Genomic DNA, 17,105 nt, shown 5'->3' with positions numbered 1-17,105 from the left:
TGTTATAAATGTATTCATTAATTTTTCAACAAAAGACTTATAAGTAGTTTGAGAGGAATCCCATAAATCATAAATCTTAAATCCTAAATCCCATAAACATTATAACACTTTCAGCTTTGGGTAGATGTTAATATTGTTTGTAAGAGTTGATTTTGTTAAATCTTTTTCAAGGTTTACAATGAGTTTTTTTGTTCATTGATGTCTGTGTTATTAATAACGTTATATTTCCCTTTCAATATATAGAGATCAAGATACATGTTTATAATAAATAATTGTAAAATATGTAATTATTTATTTTATTTATATATAACTTTATCATCTTATAAAAAAAATAGAATAAATAATACTCTTAATATTTCATTTTAAAATAAACTATTCAGTGTTTATTTATAAATAATAGTCAAATTATATGTACTTAGAATTTTAATTTTTAATTTTCATGAATTTTTATTTAAATTTTAATTGATAACTGTAAGATCCATGAAAAATATTTACCTTAATAGTAACAATTTTATTACTAGATTTCTTTGTGAATGAAAAATATAATAAGTTTATATAAAAAAATAAAATGTGGAAAGCTAAATAAGAAATTTTGGTAGCTTAATTGGTAGAAAATTGTCTTGATTTCAAGAACATGGGTTCAAACTCTTTTCTATCTTTTTTTTTAAAAAAAAAAAATTTTAAAAAATTTAAAATATTGATAGTGGATAAAGCACTCAGATTTTAAGGTATTATTGAGGGATCCAATATGTCAAGTGGTGATTAAAATATTAATAAAATAAATAATATTAAAATAATAAATAATATTAAAAAATTGGTGAATAGTAAAAATTTTGGACTATAAATAGCAAGGGGAGGCTATTTTGCACAAAGAGAGGAAGAATCAAGTGAGAAAGCTTGAGAAATAGGGAAGAAAGAGTTAGGAAGAAATTTTTAGTTGCAAGAAGAGTAGAAGTTCAGGAGGGTTTTCGGGGAAACAAATTCTGAGCAAGAGATTAAGTCTGGAATAGAGGTAGGGGAGCTAACCTTTCTAAGCTTTTATATTATGATTTAGTATTGTTTTATTACTATTCATGTCTTGAAATTCTGTGTGAATACTGTTAATGAAAAACATAGGTGCTTACTGTATATCTATCTATAGTGAATTTCTGTGCTAATATTATATGCTGTTGTTTTGAATCTATAAATAAGAAATTTGTTAAAACTAGTTGAGGAACACTTTGGCTAAGGAAAGACTTGGTACTTAAGTTGTCCATTGTGACGCACCTTTCTTTCCTGGAAGTCTACTCAACGAGTTTTTAACTTAAATCTTGTTGAACAGATTATGTACTGTTAAATTATTGTGCAATATATCTTGTTGGAATGAAAATTTCTGATGAATTCATGTTATTGTGGTAGATATGGAATTATGAATTATAATTGTGATGGTAGGATAGAGGAATCTTAAAAACCGGAGTTGGTACATCCCTAATCATAGAGCAGCCCTGGTCAAATCCAGTAAGTTGTGACTAGTCATATGTACTGGTGTTTATGGTGAGTTTGATTCGTCAAACATTTGATTCTTCTCCTGTGACCATTTAGGGTGATATTTTAGTATTGTTAATTTATTGTGATATATTCATTTTGTATGATTTTTGCGATGATTGGATTTTATTATATTCGATTTGAATTTATGCATATGAACATGATATGAGTATTATGGGAAGATTTTGTAAGGGTATATTGTGAGTTGAGGAATATGATTATGGTATGAGTCTCGTGGAGAGATTCAATAATGATATGGTATTTGTATATATGTTGATGTTGAGGGTCCTATAGTTGGAGGTTATCCTAATACTCTAATAATCATCCAGTCTCAAGTAGAGAAGGATGAATTATGTGGTGAGAGGGGCAGGAGGTCCTGGTCTATGTGCCGATTTTGGACATAGTGTTGAGGACTAACCTTGTGGATGGTATGGAGTATTTTGGAAGTGTATTTGTAAGAGGAAGTAGAAGGCATCACAAATGCATAACCTTCCGTGACCGCTCATCAACATATCATCGGAATGAGTGTCTATTGGGTATTGTGGAATGAGTGTCTATTGGGTATTGTGGAATGAGTGTTTATTGAGTATTGTGGAACGAGTGTCTATTAAGTATTGTGGGATGAGTGTCTATTAGTAATTGTGATATTGTGTGATGAGTATCTATGATGCGATTGTTATATGATGGTTATCTATGATGCGATTGTTGTATGATGGTATGAGGGTGTCTGTCATAATTATTATATGAGGTTTGTTGAGTGTATCAAAGTAATTGATGAATATTTATGATGCGATTGTTGTATGATGGTATGAGGGTGTCTGACATAATTATTATATGAGGTTTGTTGAGTGTATCAAAGTAATTAGGCATGTTTTATAAATGATTGGTTACATGTTAGCTCACCCTACTTGTTTATGTTTGTGTATGTGCGGTGATCGTATAATTCGTTATACGGGAGCAGATGAAGGAATGTCGTCTGATTCAGTGTCAATGAAGAAAGAGATAGAAGAATAAATTGTTTAAAACATATATATATATATATATATATATATATATATATATATATATATATATATATATATATATATATATCAACTATAAATTATCAAGTGTGAGATTAAGGGATGTTACCTTAAATGTAATGCTACAATATATCAATTATGAATTATCAAGTGTGATGCTATAATATATCAATTATGAATTATCAAGTGTGAGATTACGGGATGTCACATACACTATATAGGATATATGTGTTATCTTTTGAAAACAAAAGATAAATGTGTAGAGAGGGACATAAACGCCATTTTATTGGAAACATAAGAAATGTGAATATTAAAAGATATATAAGAAACATCCAAAGTTATTTTATTGAAGGTGAGGAGAATTCAACTTTTATCTATATTTAGAAAATGAATGATAACTTTTAAAAATGAATAAATGAAGGTAATTTTCCATATTGTAAAAAATCATATTTAGTTTATATTTCTTATATTATTAATTAATTTTGTTTTTAAAATAAAACTATTTAATTTCACATTCATCATTATGACTTTGGGTCTTCAACTTCGTAATCACAATCAATGTGGTTTGAAGAGGGAAACCATCTAACACTACTAAAGTCAAAATCAAAGAGGTTGATTTTAAAAATTGATGGACCTTGTTGTCAAAAAATAATTGATGGGCCTAGGGTTACAATTGAAATGATTAATCAGCATTAATTTTGTGAATTAAAATTTTATATCTGTAATTTTGGAGACTAAAATCAGTCATTATTATAACTTTAAAGATTGATTCATTGTTTTAAATTTTTTAAAGCATTGGAAATCGTATTTTGTTAAATTAATTGGCAGATTCTAACCAGATATTGAAATCACAAATCCTATTGATTAGTTATGTAATCAAGGTAGATTAGATCAGTAACTAGTTCAGAGGACAAAATGAGTAGTACTGTATTAACTTATAGAATATTCCTAGCTTTATTATTACTCTTTAAGTTATTGGCAATTGAAAATTATACGTCTCTAATAATAACATATAATATACAATAACTCTTAATCTTTAACTTTATATTTTATTTGACATTATAGGTGTATCTAATTTGATCAATTTAATTCATCAATATTTGAATTTAAAAATGAATTAAATTTGCCTGTTTTTAAAAATAAAATGAAACCAAGATTATATAATCTATAAATTAAAAGAATAAGAAACATATTAAGGACAAAATATATCTTGTTTACTGATCATAAGAACAAGCCCTTGAATTTATAAGGTATGAATTTGTAAAAGAAAAAAATTGAAAAGATAATTCTTTCTATATACTTGTGTGTCTTTTCAACTCCAAAGAACTTAGAACATATCATCAAATTGCGTCTACTGAGTTTTGGGAAGAAAAAAAAAGTAGCTTTATATCATTAATCACCACCTCTTTTGTCACATACCCAGAAAAAGAATTGAAAAAAGTAGAAACAAAGTTTGTATTGAATCGTGGAAAGAGGACCAATGGTGGCAAAGTGGTATTTTTGTTTCAGTTTGAAACCATCCGTGAAACTAGGTTCGTTCATTTCTGGACTTGGGACCATTGTCTGTCAAAAGTTGAGAATAAAAATACAAGATATAGCTAACCGCCATTCCAAACTTTTATCTTATTCTTTATACACTTTTCTATGTTTTCAACAATGGCAACCTCTGCCATGAATTTTACTGCATAAAAAATAGCATATATAACTTAAGTTTGTGGCCATAGAATAAATTACAAGCTGTACCTTCAATTAATTTCTCTTGCAAACCATTGCATTGCTTTCTGCATTTGTGAGTGTGCATGCATGTAATCATGTCATACCTTCATGCAAATTAAATTTCCATGTATATTTGTTCAAGTGTCAGATTTAGCAGCAGACAAAAATTATTAATTCTCTCACTGTTACTCAAGTTTCAATGCATCATCGAGTCATCTGGGCACAATAGTTAAGTTAGATACTTTGAACTGTATGCGACTTTCAACATTGATGCCATTGGCTATGGTGGTTCACTCCTTCTGCTGTGCACTGTCAAAGTTGTATAATATATTATGTGCACAAAACTATAAATTCTATACAGTGCAACATCATATTTTTATTTAAAATAATAAATTATATAAGAATGGATCAAAAGTATAATATTTTTATAAACTGACGAACTAAATATTTAAAAAAACATCAGAACAAATGAAAGTAATATTCTTAAGTCAATTTTAGTATGAATAATTTGATCTTAATTATATATACAGTTAAAACAGTTTTAATTGAGTGAGTCCTTCTGCTACTCCATTAAGTGACTAAATTACAATTAAAATTCTTGAAAAATATTTATTGATTTTAATTATTTATATTTTAAATATTTGAAGTTTTGAAAGAACAGGCTTAAAACATATTTATAGAAGCATATGAACACAACTTCTTCTTCTTCTTTGTACGGAAGTGCTTGGTAGACAAATGTTGAAGTATGTATAAGAAAACAAAAAGTAGGGAGTATAGTTAGTTATGTAGAAAGTGTGTATGCTTTCAATGTGGGACTATCTAGGTAGGGGCCATGTGATTGCTCAAGACTTTGCAAAATATAACATGCAGAATGATTGCTCAATATATTGGTTGCTTTGGTTCTTTCCTACATCAACGGTCATGATTCTAGTGTTAATGTTCACGTGTTACACTTGTCAAATACTTTCCTTTAATCTATAGTGCTCAAGTTACTCAATTTGTTTACTTTTTTACTCAGGAGAGATAAAAAAAAAATTGTAATCTGGTTGGTCAATTACACAGATTGACTCATGTAATATATTATAATTAAAGTATTGTAAATTGAATTATTTATTCATTGTAATAGAATTAAAACATTAACTTATTATACCAAATATTACTAATTACTATATATGTAATAAGTTGAAATTAAATTATCACTTTATATAATTGGACTAATAAGTAAATTAAAAAATAATCATTCAAACACAGTATTCTAATTTTTGAAAAACTACTCAAATTATCAAACTATGATTAAAAGTAATAAATAAATTATAATTATTAAATTAATGATAAAAATGATTGTTAATTAGTGTATTAAATGTCAACATACTTTCAACTTGAATTGAATCTTTTTAATTTGTTCATTAAATGAGCATAATTCGTTTTCACACATATTTAATAAAATTGGATTCTTTTTCAACTCAATCTAATTTGAATTTGAATACATTGAATAATTCCCTTTAGTTGTAACTTATTTTGACACCTTTCTTTGGTTGTGTATGTTGGCAGGTTGTTAAATTGTGATCCAACCAAAATTACACTCACAACTTAATTGTTTCAAACAGTCAACCCACATCATATGAGTTAATATGATAAATATTTCATATAGAAATATATCATCCTTTATTAGCGACTTGAAAGTGTTTGTGTATTAAAAGATGAGAATAACAACAAAATAAAAATAAGATATTTAAGTTATTTATTTGCAAGTAAACCTATGAATAATTTTCTTTCTTATAATTAACTTTAAACTATTAAATTAAGAATAATTTCTTCGAAAAAATTATTATACTTTATACTAAGTATACAAAAATATTAAGTTGGTACGTATTGGTTATACATTAAACTTGAGTGATAAAAATGAGTGAATTTAAATAGAAGTTTTCCTAGGGTTCCAGAAAGTTATAGAAATTATTACCGATAACCATTGCTGTCAGCTGTCCATTGAATTTAAAAGGTTGAAGTGGCAATAAAAATGACAATATACCTACCCAGCCCCTTAGAAAGAAACAGGAATATCTTGCTAAGAATATGACTTAAATGCCATGAAGCAACTCTGTTGCATTTTCAAAATTCAATAGCAAAATATGATTTAATTTGCGTGTGAGATTTAAGCGTATTAACAAATTATTCAAGATATTAATGATTTATATTATAACTATGCACCAATTAACTGTTATACTATGTTATTTACTAATAATTTTCTAGTTTAACACAATTATGCAGAAAGAGCTTTAGACGTTTGTTATTTTGGACTTTTAACGTCAGATTTCGATCCGACATCTTTATGGGTGACGTTAAAGGGAAGTCGGACTCTATAGAGTTCGACGTCTCACCAAAACCGACGTCTAAGGGCACTATAGACGTCGGACATGGCATTAACCGACGTCTACTACAGCTCGTGTCTTTGGGTAGTGTAGTAGCACCTTCTTCCTTTGCTAGTTTCGTCATAAGAAAAGCTTGCGTCTTTTGGATCTCTTATGGCATTTCAATCGAAAACCGAATATGGGTCCTTGCCTAGTTCCATTCCAACCGGCAATGAAAACGAATATGGTGACATGAGAACTAAGCAAGGACCCAGGTTCGGTTTTGGGTTGAAATGCTATAAGACATCCAAAAGACGCAAACTTTCCTTACGAGGAAACTAGTAAAGGGAAAAGGTGCTACTACGCTACCCAAAGACACGAGAAAAACTGCACCAAAACACAACGAAAACTCATTTTAATCGGTTCAAATAGAAGATAATCCATCAAAGACTAATTTAATCGGAGTAAAAGTAAGTTTAAACGGTTCAAAAGAGACAAAACGCACCTGAAAATGCAATTTCGCGGAGAGAAAAGGCGAGAAGGAAGACGATGAAGTGCGCGTAACCGCGGGTTCGATTTCTGATTTAACAGGAACCAAGAAGTCGGGCACAGGGGGCACCGACATCTATTCTCGACTAGATGTCACCTCACAAATATGACGTCCATTCGATTTAAAAATTAATATTCGCGGTGTATATAGACGTCGGATGGCGGGATCAGACGTCTATATGGCGAAAAAAATAACTTTTCACCTACCTGTCAGGCATATAGACGTCTGTGACAGGGGGGCCGACGTCGATAATCGTATATAGACGTCAGGATGGCGGGATCAGACGTCTATATGGCGAAAAAAAAAGAATTTTTCATCTACCTGTCAGACATATAAAAGTCGACGTCTATAATATTATAGATGTCGGAGACCCCCTAACCGACGTTTATATGCTCAACTTATTTACGAAAATGCCACCGGTCAATAATTTACGTTGGTTATTTTGAGGTCCGACGTTTACGGGATGGCGTTAAAGGCCAATTCTGTACTAGTGTATATTAAACTACTAATTTATATATATTTATATATATATATATATAAGTAATTTTGTAACTATTTAATTTTTATTTATTTATTAGTTTTTAAAATAACTTTTTTTATATCACTTACTCTTTCAAACCAATTAGTATTTTTTTTATCTGTTTCATCTTTTTTCGTACACTTTTCATTTTCTTTTTCTTTTCAACCGAAGGAAGAAATAGAATAAATAATGTCTCAATTTCGACCTAAATACATACACCAACCACATTAAAGATTTTGCTTTCCCTTATTGTTATCGAAATGAAAGCATAGCTTAAATCAAATTGAGCATAAGAGGCGCGCATATACACATAATTCGTCAGATAAGATTTCTTATACGATCGATCTCATTGCTTTGGTATTTGGATAAATAATTTGATTAAACGTTTATTAAATAAGAATTGATTATATAAGTATTATGTGGAGAGGGTATTGCTACGTGCTCTTTTAAAAAAAAATTGTGTCACGTGAATCCAATAAAAATGTTATATGTAATAATTTTAAAAGATGTGATACTAATTTAGGTGATAGTGAAACCATCTCTAAACAATTGCAACTACATAGTGTAGTCCACCATTTAACCCAACATCGACCACCTAGTCTCGTTGGTGGTAGCTTCATGAAATACTTAACAATCAATTTTTCTTTTATATTTCTAAAAACAATTACTATATAAAAGTTTCATGAGATAAAAAAATACCATAATGAAATTAATATTTCATATTAAGTGGGACAAGAGAGATATTTTTTTTTCTTCAAGAATAAAATAAAACAAGTGAAAAATAATGTTATGCTTGAGACAATTTTAAAAAGTGATAATTTATTTAGAGAATTTGAAATTTTTTGAAGTAAGATGACTTGGATGAGAAAATTAAAAGGAAATTGAAATTAAGAAATATTAATAAGGTATTTCAAATAACTAAAACAGAATTTGAAATTCACTCAAAAAGGAAAGAAATTAAAATTTCACAAAGTTGTGGAATTCCTATTTTCATGATGAAAAAGTTTACAAGTCTAAAAAGCTGACTCAGATCGACCTTCATCTTAGTACAAATCATCTTGACATTTAGTACGAGCTGACTCAACTTGATTATGAGATCAGACTAACTTGACTTGACTTTCGATGAAAGTCAAAGGTTGAGTCATCTTGCTTAGGCCAATGGTCGAGAATAATGGACCCTACCCAAGTCATCCAAGCTTATGGTTGGGTCATATTGGTCTATGTCGATTCGACATAAACTGAAGGTCGAGTCGATTTGGCATAAATCGAATATCAATTCAATTTGGCATAAATCGAAGGTCAAACTGAGTTGATTGAGTTGAGTTGTTCGAACAGAGTTGAGCCAAGTCAACATGAGGGAAGGCCGAACCAAACCGGTCAAGGCCAAAGGTGGAGCCGAGTCGACCTAGGCCGTAGGTGGAGCTAAGTCAGCCTGGGTCTAAGGCCTAGCCAAGTTGACCTGAGGGGAAGGCCCGAGCCAAGCTGGTCGAGGCAGAAAGTGGAGTCGAGTCGACCTACGATGGAAGTGAAGCCAAGTCAACCCGGGCCAAAGGTGAAGCTAAGTCAACCAGAATAAATGTCGAGCCAAGTCAGCCTAAATGAATGTTGAGCCAAGTCGATCGAGACGAAGGTCATGTCGAGCAAGTCACGATCGAAGGTCGAGTTGAGCCAACTAAGATCGAAGGTTAAGTCAAGCCAGCTTGGATCGAGCATATTCGTCCTAGACCGAAGTCGAGACGAGTCATCTTAAATCGAAAGTCGAGTTAACTCAACTCGTGTTCAAGGATGAAGTTGATTTTGACTTAAAATAGAAACTAAATTACTTTATCTAAACAAAAAAAAATTGAAATCTAGAATATTTCAATTACTCTATTCAAACAAACTATTTAAAAAATAATATAATTTCAATTACAAGTATTACAAGTATTTCAAATACTCTGTTTTTCAATTTCTTAGAATTATTAAAATCCTCGTCAAAACATATAAAATAAAAGTAAAAATAATGAATTTATGTTTATCTTTTATTAAATTAAATATTTATAAACAAAAATAAAAATATATTTAATTTAATTCCTATAAATTCCTATTATATATACACACATTTTAAAAGTTTGGGGATCACCACACCCCAGCTGCCATGATGCTCCGCCGCTACCAAAAAAGCAAAGATAAAAAGAGATTGAGGCATGAACAAATTGGGATAATGATACTTTGACAACATTTTAACATCATCTACGTGTCATTCTATTATTAGTCCATGTTGGTGTTTACTATTATTATTATTGATTGTGGAATAATTTTGGACTAATCATAGAATAACACATAGTTGATGTTAAAATGTTGTCAAAAAATGTTGTCAAAAAATGTTGTCAAAGTATGATTATCCAACAAATTGAACACATTAAATTTTGTCGTGACACGCACGCACGCACACCCAAATCAACGGCTCGATAATTTTAAATGTTATTTTTTAGATTGATTTTATTTTATTTCTTTGGGTTAACATGCTTCTAAAGAACATATTTTTTGAGACATGAATAAGAAAAGAGAGAGACAGATGTACCAAGTGGGAGATGTGATAACAAATATATAATGCCAAAGATAAAGGGAGAAACATTAAGAAATATAATTAGATAATATATATATATATATATATATATATATATATATATATATATATATAATGTATAGTGGCATTATATTTTTATTTTTATCTAATATGGGAGGTGTATTGAATTTACGGTTATATTGTTTAGCTTTTATGTATAATTAGTATAAATACTCTTCATTTATCAATTAAATACAAAATATTTGAAAAATATATGATTTTGAAATAGTTATTATAAATATTAAGTTTTACTATTAAAATGATAATTTGTGATTAAGTTTTAATGTATGAAACTGTTATATTCTTGAACAAAGAACAACCCTTTACTACAAATGATTCTCTTTATTTTTTTCGGTAGTGATGGAACCTAAACACCGAGCACTATAACGAAGAAAATCTTACAAAGGATTTTAACTGTATGTTAGTAGTTTTGTATGTGTATGAATTTTTGCGTTTAAGCATATAGTGTGTACGAAATTGCATTAAAAATTGGGATAGGGTGCGACATCTATCGGCATTAAATTGAAAAAATGAAAAGTCTTGTAAAGGTTATCCAATCACAGTGTATCCATGAAGCCAGGTAATCCTAACATAACAAGATGCTAAGAATCTTGCGTTAATTATTCCACAATCTAAACTCATTAAAACAGCAAAACAAAAGTCTGAGCATGATCCTGATCTACATATTTTGTTGTGTGGTTTGAATATGCATACTCTCTCAAGTGTTGAATTAAGATAGAAGATTGCGATAGGTTGGAATTTATGAGAAGGGTTGAAGAATTGGAGAAGTGATTAGAGTGACGAATGGTTTTGACTATTTTGCTTATGTTATTTATTAGACGGGTAAAGCAGAAGCAGACGCGTCCCAAAATCTGTAACATCGCCAAGACATGCGTAATGGCGGCAAAGGTCCAAACTTTATGCCAACATGCACATCCAAACAAATTACGCTGCAAACTATTAAATGCTTCTCCTCATTCTCAACGATATACAATAACACAAAAATCTCATAATTACATCCAAAAATATATACAAAACCTTCAACGTTTTCAATATTTAATCTTTATATAAAGTTATTAAACATCAATTTCTATATATACTCTCTATACGTTTTTCTTCTTTCTACATCTATTATATCACGTTTACCTTACACATAGACGACAAGTACACTTTTCTTAAGCACAATCACACTAATCCTTACTTTTATTCTTCAAAGAAAAAATGCCATAAACAGAAGATTCCGGCCGATGTTAACTAATTTTGATTGATTAAAATAATATAATTAAATAAACATAATTTTAATGTTTAATTTTCTTACAAAATTATTTTCCATGAACTTATAAGGGCTTTTTTCCCTAAGCCCTTGTCCGGCAAAGAGATACCTTTCTACCACTCTTTTGAAATGGTCTGTGAATCATCTGTAAAGATCGAATAAATAAAAACAAAACAAAATAGAAATCAGACTTTTTTATGTTTAGGTCTAAACTAATTTAATATAAAAAGTAAAAACTTTTTATCTCGGTTGTATTTGTTTTAATTCTATAATTGACATAAAAAAAATTTTAATCGATATAGAAAGTGTTTGTTGATACATACTATCAAATCATTTCACCTTTAATTAACGTGGAATCTCTAATATTTTAATAAGTCTCATCACCTTATAAAACAATATAAATATAATAATTAAAAATTACTTTAATTTATAATATATATATATATATATATATATATATATATATATATATTAATGAGGTGGTGTCAGAACCATTAAATTCATGCTGAATGGAATCCAGATGTTAGTGTGAGGGTTTAGAAAATTCAGAAAGCGGAAGACAGGTGTGTGTATCTGATTGGCCGATCGGTTTTTGACGGTAGTATATAAGCAAAATTTTCAAACATTGACCCACTTTTGCATGCACCTCTTCTCTCCAGAATTCTAAGTTTTTCCTCCTTCTCTCTATAATCCTTCTTCTTCTCTCTAAAAATCCTCACTTTCTTCTTCTGTTGATCATCATCTAGGCCGTGTTTGAATTCTTCCTTGGTGGAAAGAGTTTCTTTTCCCTCAATCTAGTTGCTCTGCGAAGTGGGTAAGTAATTTCTCTCGTTCGTTAAAGTTTCTGTAATTTCTGATACATGCAAGCACTGTTCAACTTGCATGTGTTCTTCATCTATCTCTCTCTGAACCTGTTTCTGTTTTGATCCTCTAGTTGGTCCCTTTTCACCGATAGGAATTGTAGTGGGTTGCTTTAGAAGTGATTGCTGGTTATTCAAAGTGGTGGAGGCTTAGGAAATTCCTAGTTTGTTCAAGGTAAGGGAAGCTAGTGGTTTAATTATATTTTCCTGTGTTTGGAATTGATGTGTGAACGCTTGCATGTATGAATGATGGTATATTTGATTGAATTGTATTCAAATTTTGTGTTTGGCCGAGACATGTGAACTGGATTGGAGTTCCTATTGTAGAACGTTCGGTTAGTCTGGGTGGGAGAAGAGAATGTGTGAAAAGGTGAGTAGTGAGCAGTGTGTAATAGGTTCAATGGAATACGTTTAAAATAACTTAGAAATCACGTTTGGAGGGTTAGAGATTAAGAAAAATATCTTGTTTTTGTTTAAGAAGTGTTATTCAAAGATTTGTTTTGTTGACCGTTCGGTTGTGTTACGTACTCAGTCATTAACTGGGTTCGGTCTATTAGAAGTATTATCTATTTATGATCGTTCTGTCTAATCGCAGTGTTCTAATATTAAACTAGTGTTTGGTATGGATAGAGTATCCAATAACCTCTAAGTACTCGGTCTAGTATAATATTCGGTATAAGTTTTAAGAGTTTCAGTGTAAGTTATGAGTGTGTGGTTTAAACTCTTTGGGTTGAGCTAAGTGCCTAGTAGTTGGTTTCTATGGTGGTCGGTCAGTAATAGTGTTCGGTCAGTTTCCTTATGTTTTGTCTATTATGAACCATTCGGTATTCTCGGTTGGGTAGTGTGAAGGTGTTCGGTCTCCAACGTTCACAGGTTTTCTCTTTATTATGTGTGAAAATTTAATTGATGAATGATTGTGTATGTTAAGAATTGAAGATTTATACTTTCAAATATTGTGGAAGAGAATTCCAAGGAGGAATGTCTTATGGATGGTTGTGGAATTGTAAAGTATGAATATGGATATGCTAAGCTGGCGTTCATCCTGATATTCTGTGATTACTCATTCTCAAGTAGAGAGGAGTAACTCATGGGTGAGAATGGCAGGAAGTCCTACCGCCTCAAGGTGCCGAGGTAGGTAATATGGGATTAACCTTGGGTAGTAGCTTGATTGATGTCAGTTGTTACACTACCACAAGTGTAAGGACGACTATAGCTACATATTCGTACAATCTGGATGGTCAAGTCATAGTGTTCGGTTTATATATATTTATATGAATTATGATGTTTTGGTTGTATGTGATGAATTGTATTCATTGTTGTATGATGTATCGTTCGGTTTCATATAGATTGAACTTGCATGAAATGCATATATGTGTTTATAATTAAATTACAATAGCTTACCCTATTTTCTTGTTCTTTCTTGTCTTGTCCGTTCGATTTTCTTTTCCCTTGCGATGATCATCCTGTGGATGTGAGCAGAAGGTGACGAGTGTTCGGTGGAGCAAGTGTTGGAAGGCGAAGATCTTGTCGCTTAAGTTATGACCACTCGGTCATCGGTTGTGTATAGCTTTGAATTGGACCGTTCGGTCAATAGGTTTAGTATTCCTTTTGCAAACCGACCGGTTTATACAGTATGTTGTATCACCGTTCGGTTTATTCCTATATTTTGTATCAAATTTATGATATTTTATAAAGTTTTTAGTTTTATGGTTATTTTGAATAATTGTAATTGTTAAATAGTTTACTAACTCTTAATGAACTGATCTATCATATTATTATATGTAATTAATCTATGATATAGTATTATGCTATATTTTGAGGATGTTACAGGTGGATTTTCCAGTTAAACGTATTAAAATATAACTTCTACATTCTTATGTTTTTTTTTAATTCAAAAATGAAGAAAGATATTTATTTAAACTTAACAACCAAAAATATTTTAAAATTTTCTTATGGATAAAACAATTGTTTATAAATATTAATTTTAATTCAAAAATAGAGTTTGAAATTTAAACTGGACTTGAAGTTTCGAAGAGTTGAAGATATATAAAATGGAAGTGGAAAATTAACCCAAAGATAAATGTTAACGGATATACTTTGATCGTATAAAACAATAGTAAAGAAGAGGTAACTGAGAAATTCGAATAGTTGAAATAAGAAACTGGTGAATATATATGTGAACATAACCTCTTTCGTTTATCCATGAAGCTATTTTCATCTCCATGTAACTTCCTGTACTTTTTTAGCTTATGCGCACATTTTTCAACTTTCATTTCAATCTCTTAACAATTTCTTTAATTTCTATGATTTCGTCGACTAATTACAACTCTACTCTTCTTTTTTAAGAAGTCTCGTAAATAAGGTTAATTTATACATAAAAATTAGTAAAAATTTAAACTTAATTTAATTTATAAGATTGAATTAAACTTAAAATTTATTTAACATAATATTAAATTTTATGTATTAGAATTTATCCTAATAAAATTTAATATTTAATATATATATATATATATATATATATTATTTCATCTATTATCAAATTATTATCAAATCCAAACTTCACTTTAAATTATCCTGAAATTATATTCACATCTTTAACATCTCTTTCGATTTCTTAACTTAATTTCTATCTTTCTTCTTAAATACAATTGTTATGTGTCAATAAACTTCTACGTCTAATGTCTTTTTTTCTATGAAAGCATCATTCTAAAAAACATTAATATGACATCTTAATTTTGACACCTCAAATCTCTCTAGAAAATATTTATACAGAAAAACAAAATCAAAATGCATGTACTTTATTTAAAAGATTGAAATCATCTATTTTTCTTCGTTATTCATTCATTTTTATGCCTACTATATATGCTAATTACTAGTTTAACCATACTAATTATTAAGACCTAAGACATATATAAATTGTTTTTGTCCAATAGCTATCCATCATGATCACTGTTTATTATTTCATTAATACGATTTTATATTATTATTATCTATACACAATTAACATGATTTTATATTATTATTATATTGTTACTATACTACTATTACTATTACAATATTACAATGATAATGATAGTAAACATGAGGAGAATAAAATTAAAAAAATTAATAAGATAATAATAAAATTAGTGATAATAAAGATGAAAATTATAAGTATAAATACAATAATAATAACATAAAATAAAATATTTATCTATGTAAACTTTACTTTTTAAATTAATTTTGAAATAATTTTTCATAAGATCTGATTAGACTTAACTTGTAATTAAATTCATAAAGAATCACATTTAAAGATAATCATTATGTGAAAAAGTGACACTGCTTTTTGTTGTCCACGTGTTGCATTACTGTTATTATTATAATAAACCATAATTTACGTGACGGTGAAATATACAATAAATTCTCCGACTTTATTATTATTTTCTTTTTTCGTTTTGATTTTTGATATGGCTGCAATGTGTTGAATTGGCACAGGGACACGTAACGTGCATTAATTTATTTGATATATTGCAATTAATAAGAAACTATAAATGGTTTGGTTTATTTTTGTTTTGGTTTTTGATATGGCAACAGAGGCAGAATCGTTGTACAAATAGCAGAGAGACACGTGGAGTTCATTAATGGTGTTTGAGTTTTTGTTTGATAGATCGTAATTAATTTATGGTATTTCTGGAATTTGAGTGTAGAGGTACGTGAGAAGTGTTGATTTGTGCATAGTGTAATCCCTGTTGGTCACGCTTTCACGAAGGGGGAAGAATAAAATGATTAGGTATTTTGGGTTGGAATGTGTGTGAAAGTTGAGATGGGATATCAGGAAAATACGTATTTATGAGAAACAGAGGCTACGTGGAACTGAATTTCAAGACACAGATAAAAGTTGATATTAAAGAGGAATGGGTAGTCCTCTTCACATTGTCACACTCTCTCCATCCTTACCTATATACGTCTTCTTCCACAATTTTATTTTTGCTTCATATACATGTTTTCATCTTTTCATGTAAAACTATTTCCATTTATTTTTTCTTCTGATGATGAATCCGTCTAAGTATATTTCTTGGGAACTAATTTGTTTATATTAGGAGTTGCTTATTGTTTCGGTTATAGGGCTGAGTCATTAAACACTTTCACAATTTGTCCTTTCTCGCCGTCCGGTTCTTTTCCTTATATTTTTGGTTCACTAATCCGTTCGGTGTGTATCTGTTAAAGATACTCCGATGCCAAAGTCAGTAATTGAATCGTCCGGTTATCCAATATAACAATAGCAGTAATTAATGCACAGTAAATGCATCCATCTACCTGTTACCTTTGACTTACCTTTATAGTTTTCTGGCGTGGGTCTAGGATTAGCGATGTTTTAATCTCGACCCAATTATGATCTGGTAAGCTTAATTCGTGATTTGTCTTAATTTCCTTAATCATCATTCGTGTGCGCTTATGAGATCGGTCGTCCATACCGATCATATATCTTCTATGACCGGACGGCCTCGTGAGCAATGGAGACCGTCCGGTCATACGGTACACTTATGTTATCCATAAAGAATTAATAATTAAAATAAATTATTTCAACTCAAAACATAATAAGCTTTATAATTATTTTAATTATCTATGAACTTTAATATAATATATAACATATAGATAAATATATTTGATAAGTTTTAATTTGACATAAAGTGGAATAATAACA

Source organism: Vigna angularis, chromosome 4 (genome assembly GCF_016808095.1).
Source record: "Vigna angularis cultivar LongXiaoDou No.4 chromosome 4, ASM1680809v1, whole genome shotgun sequence".
Classification (NCBI taxonomy): domain Eukaryota; kingdom Viridiplantae; phylum Streptophyta; class Magnoliopsida; order Fabales; family Fabaceae; genus Vigna; species Vigna angularis.
This window is presented reverse-complemented; position numbering follows the sequence as displayed.